The sequence below is a fragment of the Grammomys surdaster genome, unplaced genomic scaffold (genome assembly GCF_004785775.1).
Source record: "Grammomys surdaster isolate TR1022 unplaced genomic scaffold, NIH_TR_1.0 60, whole genome shotgun sequence".
In the NCBI taxonomy this organism is placed as follows: domain Eukaryota; kingdom Metazoa; phylum Chordata; class Mammalia; order Rodentia; family Muridae; genus Grammomys; species Grammomys surdaster.
Genome location: NW_021604562.1, coordinates 6,647,318 through 6,653,097, shown reverse-complemented (window position 1 = coordinate 6,653,097; position 5,780 = coordinate 6,647,318).

Genomic DNA, 5,780 nt, shown 5'->3' with positions numbered 1-5,780 from the left:
AGAGAGAGAGAGAGAGAGAGAGAGAGAGAGACTATGCCCTTCATTTTAAAATATTTATTTTATCTGTATGAGTGTTTTGCTACATGTATGTAGTATGTGGACCATATGCATGTCCATGGAGGTCAAAAGAGGGCATAGGGTCCTATGGAACTGAAATTAGAAGTGATATGAGCCACTATGTGGGTGATGAGAATCAAAACTTGGTCCTCTTCAAGAGCAGCAAGTTCTCTTAATTGCTGAGCCATCTCTCCAGCCCCTAAATATGTCCCTTTGTCTATAAGGGAGCAGGGCCTCATTAAGTTGGCCTGAAATGCACTAGGTAGTCAAGGCTGGCCTGGGCCCCATCTCCACCTTCCAAGTGCTTAGTTCAGGCATATGCCTCTACTCACAGTCAAAACTAGGCCACCTAGTATCCTAAAGTCCTTCATCCAGTTCTCCTTCTTGCTCATCAACTGTCCTCATTTCTCTCTTTCCTTTTCCTTTGTACTGATTTATGTAAGAGACTTAATCATACAGCCTCGACTCTGGAGCAAAGTGAGACCTTCTAGACTCTGTAATGGATCATAATAGATATCCCTCAAAGACCCATCCAGGAAAGAACCTTTGGGACTAGAGCAACATGGTTAGGGAATAGTTGGCCAGCGTCCACACTTTTCTTAAAACTGGCTATTTAGTCCATGTAATAGAATTTGGGCACTTTACATGAGCTTTTGCGACTCACAGGCTTCTGCTTTTTCAGATCCCTGCTTCTGTCTGTTTACTTACCCTGCCTAGGGCCCAAGTCCACCACACCTACTCCACCCTTTCCACACTCTCAGTAATGGAGCCTTGCTCAACCTTTGTAAGTTGCCTCCACTGCAGCCATGCCCAACCAGGACTTTGACCTCTCCACTAAATGTAGGAAAAACACCCATACATAGAAAAATAAATCTTATTTATTTTTTTTTTTTAAAAAGAGATGCCTACGGGAGTGTAGATATGGCTCAGTGGTAGAACACTTGTTGTTTTGATTTTCTTTCCGTTGTGTGACAAACACCATGACCAAAAGCAACTTGGGGAACAAAGGGTTTATTTCATCTTATAGTCTAAAGTCCATCATTAAAGGAAGTCAGGGCAGGAACTCGAGGCAGGAACTTGAACATAGGAACTAAAGCAGGCACTGTGGAGGAATGCTACCAATCAGTTTACTCCTCATAGCTCACTCAGTTGGTTTGCTTATACAAGCCAGGCCCACTACCAAGTGGTGACAGTACTCACAGTAGCATGGCTCCTTCTACACCAAACATCATTCATGAAAATTCATGAACTTGCCTGCAGGCCAATCGGATGGAGGCATTTTCTTAACTGAAGTTCCCTCTTCCCAGATTACTCCTGCAAAGCTGACAAAACAAAACAACTACCCTAAGTGAACACTTGCCTGGCATGTGCAAAGCTCTGAGTTCTGTTTCCAGCACACACACAGACACACACATGTTTACATGAAGGAAAATGAGAGACAGGGGGTATAAAAGAAAACAAACTTCCAAGAAAGATCAGAGTTGCCATCCAAAGAAATGCTGAGCAGGGCTAGGGATGGACCTTGTGGGTGCTATGGCCCTGTGGACGGTGAGGGAGGCTTCCATACTGTCCTAATAGCATGTGCCCATGTCCACTGACATACAGTGTGCCACAGAATAGAGGATCCTAGGAAACTAGTGGAACCTCAGAATGGACTGGGAATAGGGAGGTGGCTGCTTCCACTGCCTTTATGGAATTGTCCTCCAGTGCTGGCAGCCTGAAACTTCCCCATAGTGGATAGCCAGTGGATGGTTGGCTACTCCAGAGCTCGTGTTGCTTTCCCATTGGTCCAAAGGCTGTGTAAACAAAACCAAAGAAAGGCTTGTTGCTGTTCAGTCAAGTAGACCTGAACCTTGCTGCTGGACTCTGGGAGTCTGTTTTCCAGGTTCATGACTCTGCCTCCCTCACTTCCTCCTGGATCCTGCCTCACTGGTACTAAGCCCTGCCATGGATCAATAGCACATACCTAGGCATATAGTTAACATCTCTAGCATTGCATACACACATCTTTTAATTGTCAGGATTCTTTTTTTTTTTTTTTTTTTTGGTTTTTTGTGACAGGGTTTCTCTGTGTAGCTCTGGCTGTCCTGGAACTCACTCTGTAGACCAGGCTGGTCTTGAACTCAGAAATCCGCCTGCCTCTGCCTCCCAAGTGCTGGGATTCAAGGCGTGCGCCACCACCGCCCGGCCCCTTAACAGTTTAATATAAATCATTCAAGTATCAAGTGACAGTGATACCCACAGTAAAAGATCGTTTAGGAGGTTTGGTTTGGTTTGGTTTGGTTTGGTTTGGTTTGGTTTGGTTTTGGAGACAAGAGTATTGCTCTGTTGTTGTCTGGGCTAGCCTGGATCTCAGGGCAGTTCTTCTGTTTCTGCCTCCCAAGTATTGGCATGACAGGCCTCAGCCACCATGCCTCACTACGATTGCTATGTGATAGGTTTATTTCTTTTTATAGGATGTTTTGTTTGGTATTTATTTTTATTGTTTTGTTTTCTGAGGCATCATCTCATATAGCCCAGGCTAGTCTTGAAGTACCCAAAGATGACCTTGAACTCCTGATCCCACCTCTACCTTCCAAGCGCTGGGATTATAGGTGTACGTTCTCACTCCTGGTTTCTGCATTACTAGGTATTGAACCGAAGCCTTTATGCATGATAGGCAGACATTCTACCAGCTGACCTGCATTACCAGCCTCCTCCATTTTATTTTTAAGTAAAGATGTCATATTGTAGTTCAGGTTTCCCTTGAACTCTAAGCAATCCTCCTGTTTCAGCCCCCTGAGTGCTGGGATTATAGGTGTGAGCCAGGGTGCATTTAAATGTTGTGACATTAAAATGAGATAATTCCTTTAAGGAAATAGCCCACATTAGGTGGTCAGTAAATGATAAAAGTAGGAGGCCCCTGTGAATTCGTCTGCACCTCCCATGTCTGACCACCAGGTGGCAGCCTCCCACAGCTAAACCCTTCTAGGCACCAGAGAGGGGCAAAGTACAAGAATGCAATTATTTGTCCTTCTCCTGTTCCTGGTCAGAGTACTCTGGTGTAGAAATTTCATAAGACTGTTTCTGAGTGAGGACTCCCCTGTGTGAACAGTAAGTCCAACTTAAAGCCTTCTGACTCTAGGCATCATAATTCAGAAACAACAATAAGGCCAGGAGCAGGAAGAACATTCAAGGTAGAGATGCAAAAGTAAGGTAATTTAGGCAAAGGCCAAGGGGAGAATGAAATCTAAGGGAGAAATTATAGGCTGTAAGAGAAGGAAAGAGAAAACATTTCTCCTCAGTCACCTCTCACAAAGCTTTATCTCACCCCTTTCATTTAAGCCACTAGCAACCTGAAAGCCCACCTCCCAGCCCCTGGCCACACATGAAATCCTCCTTTCATCTCTTTAATCCCACTGATTCTATAGCTGGCATTTTTCTCAGATACGTTTCAGAAAGAAGAATTAGAGTCCTTAGCAAAGAAGTCATCATTCTTTCTGAGTTCATGCATTTTCCCTTAGTATCTGAGCTGCCATGTTTCTCTAATCTCCCACTCTGCCCATCAGAAACTCTAGTTCCATTTTTGAAAGACATCTTTTTCCTTTTTACAATAGCTTCTTTGACTTTGCAGCTAACTAAGCTGCATACTTAATTTCCCAAGTGCCTAGTATTTTTTTTAACGTTGGCATTTTTTTCATGCTTCCAACAGGTTATTTTATTTTTAAGCAATCCACAGGTTTCCTGTGGGTTATTGACTTTGTGAATGTTAGCCTTAATTTTTCCTAATGTCTTATAATACGTGGCATACCCAAACAGGGATGGGCCTTGTTCAGACAGCATCCTGAAGAGGAAATATCGATTTAGTCTGCTCTATCTGGACAGAGAAGTGGCTGTAACCATTGGTAACGCCCAACCACGTTTTAAGAGCTTTTTCCCTCATACAGAAAAGATCTCCCCCTCCTTGTTTTTCTTTTGGTGCTGAGAACGGAATGCCAGGGTTTTCATATGCTAAGCACAAGGCTCTACCACTCAGCTACACTCCAGCCTAAAGCCTTCTAAGAAAATCAGAGGGGTTGATTGAGAAAGGGGAGCCTCTCCTCCAGAAAGAACAAAATAACAAAACCGAAATCATCAGAATGCAAAGGCCAAAGCTGTCAACTTACCACTAATTCCTTCTCTTTCTCTCTCTTGACAAGACGTGGTGACTGGAGGAAGCAAATCAATTTCTAGAACAACATAAAGACGCTATGAACTAACAGCCAGTTACCTGAAAATAAGATCTTATATTTTCTGCAAATCATGATGGACCGAGGGAGGTCTGCATCCTTCCTTCCATCCAAGACTTCTGCTGGCATTACTATTGTGAATAAAGAAATAGGCTTGTTGTGGGCATGGCTCTAAAGAAGATGTATCGTCCCTTGTAAGGCTCGAGGAACATTATGGAAAGGGGGGATAGGAAGTCTGTTATAGCCGGAGGCTCAGATGAAGGGGTATGAAATGTCATTCTCTAGACTCTATACAACTATTTTGACTGATGACTGACAATTTAGTTGCTTGTACTGGGTGCATACAAGACAAGCCATCTCAGTAAAGGAAGGGGGAGGGGCTCCACAGGACCCCACTCTTGACCTCTGAAATACTGGCTATTGATAAGACTCTGGAAGAAGGGGAGCCGGAATCTTTTAGTTGTGTACCTACTGCCAAGTCCACCAGACTTTAAAAGATAGCTCAAATCAGAGTTCACACTGGATCCCAGTGGATCCCAAAACAAAGAGTCAGGAATGAGCCAGAAAACTTCTGTGGGGAGATAAGGAGGAGAGAAGTGAAGGTGGTCAATATACATGTGCAAACTGCCTTTCAAATTAAGAGTTCAAGCCAGGCAGTGGTGGCGCACGCCTTTAATTCCACCACTTGGGAGGCAGAAGCAGGTGGATTTCTGAGTTCGAGGCCAGCCTGGTCTACAGAGTGAGTTCCAGGACAGCCAGGACTACACAGAGAAACCCTGTCTCGAAAATCAAAAAAAAAAAAAATCAAATTAACAGTTCAAAATGTGTTTAGCTGCTTGTATGCGATGCGTATGAGTGTTCTGAGTTACATATACGTGTGTGTGCCTGGATGTGAACCGCCATGTGTGTGCTAGGAACAGAACCCAAGACACTGAGCCATCTCTCCAGGCCAGAAATTTAATTCATAACAAGGAAAAGAAATAGGATTATAGGGAAATTACTCCATCACGGTGTCCTAGCTTTGCACATATCCACATAGGCAAATTTCGGACCCACACCCCACCTGAGTTCTGACAGAACACCTTGTCCCCTGCCTCCTAAGAAAATGGCATGAGGCAGTTTTTCGTTGTTGTTGTCTGTTGGTTGGTTTTGTGTGTGTTTGTTTTGCTTCCCAGTTTCTGATGAGAAACAGTTGTTGCTGCCCTATTTCCACAGAATTACAAAACTGCTGTCATGTATTCATAAGAGTTTTGTGTGACTATAAAGTTCAAATTTGTATAAATGGATATTCCATAGAATGTCAAGTCCCAGCGTATGGTCTCCCCAAAGGTAGCCTCAATTGACATCCCCCAAAGAAGCACATCTCACATTCATGCTGCAACCCCTTCCAGTTCACTGTAGTCCTCATTAGGATGGCGAGCAGGGGTCACAGGGAGAGGGCATTAGGTTGACTCTTATTTTTGCTGTATATCTTAAATTATATAAATGTAGAATTGTCTCGCATCTTTATAGACA